Source organism: Myotis nattereri (genome assembly GCF_964212035.1).
Source record: "Myotis nattereri genome assembly, chromosome: 2".
NCBI lineage: Eukaryota > Metazoa > Chordata > Mammalia > Chiroptera > Vespertilionidae > Myotis > Myotis nattereri.
This window is the reverse complement of record NC_138076.1, coordinates 174028797-174030330: the sequence shown is the minus strand read 5'-3', so window position 1 is coordinate 174030330 and position 1534 is coordinate 174028797.

Genomic DNA, 1534 nt, shown 5'->3' with positions numbered 1-1534 from the left:
GTATAAGTTACTGATTTAAAATGCTTTCCAGACCCAAATTTAATCTCTCATGTTTCTGTTAGCAACCACAATTCATTTTCTATATCAGTATTTTCTCTTTAACTTTCATAGTCAATTTTCTGAGTGATAGGATAAAGCAGGGTTTCTAAACAGTTTGTAGCCTCGCAATTTTTTTAATTTTATTTTTTATTTTTATTTTTATTTTTATTTTTTGCGGGGGGGAATTAAATTTCTTTAGATGAGGCATGTCCTCTCTGGTTCAATAAACTACTCCTTATTGGCCAATTCAGGCTTTTACTTTACCTGCCTGGTCCCTGAAATATCTATATTTCATAGCTCTACATAAATGGGAAAGGAGATTCCGTGAGGAAAATAACTTCAATGTTTCATATTAAAATTTATTATTTGAGTTCATTTTGTTATATCTGAAAAGGGAGAAACAGCCTTGGGTGTAGGGGTGCAGTTGAGGTATTTTCAGGAAGGACACCAGTCATCTGTTTTGAAATTGATAAACTTGGTATGACTAATAATCATTACCACTTGTTTTTATGATAGTGAGACGTTTAATTGTTTGCTCATGTTATACAGAACACAATGAAACTCCTATGGAATTCTATCAAACCTCCTGGCAAACTGGTTGCCATGCACACCCCTGATTACACAGTGTGGAAGTATATGTGGAAAGACATATGGAGAGGAGGGGGAATATACATTCCATTTGAAATATAGGCGTAGTTCAAGCAATATGTATAGTACAATTTCCTGACTAGTCAATGAATGCAACTTTTCTCTGATAATGATTGTATTTTTGCAGAGGAAACCACTGCGGCAACTAGTTCTGACAGCAGTGACTCGGGTGGTACGGATGCTGCTACCACTGATTCAAATCAAAGCGAAGATGGTAAGGATCCATCTGGCCCAAGTGGATTTGAGGAAAATGCAAAAAGAGGAGCTGGCTCTAATTGTGCTGCCTGCATTCTAAGTTGTTTCTTAGTTTCTTCTTTTGGTAGAAAAATCATCAATGAGCAAAGCAGGGACTGGTGGTGTTTTTGACAAATAAAGACTTACTGTTAGAGGAACACATGGGAAAGATTTTTAAACTATGTTTGATTCTTAAAAGGATCTGTGTTATCTTCAGCAGGAATTTAAACATTTTAATTAAGAGGCAAATTGATATAATGCTATAATGAAGGGGCTTGGACCTGGAAGGAAGATATCCAGTTTCTGTCCTCAGGATTTCTCAGTAATTTTCTGTGGACTTGGGGGAAGCCACTTAAAATCTCTTGTTCCTGCTCGGCCAGTGTGGCTCAGTTAGTTGAGCATCATCACATGCATCAAGAGATCACTAGTTCTTCCTTCCCCCCTCCTAAGTCAGGGCACATGCCTGGGATTTTGGGCTTGACCCCCAGAAGGGGCGAGCAAGAGGCAGCCAATTAATATTTCTATCTCTCCTTTCTCCCTCTCCCTTCCTCCTCTTTCTCTCTTCTCTCTCTCTCTCTCTCTCTCTCTCTCTCTCTCTCTCTCTCTCTCTCTC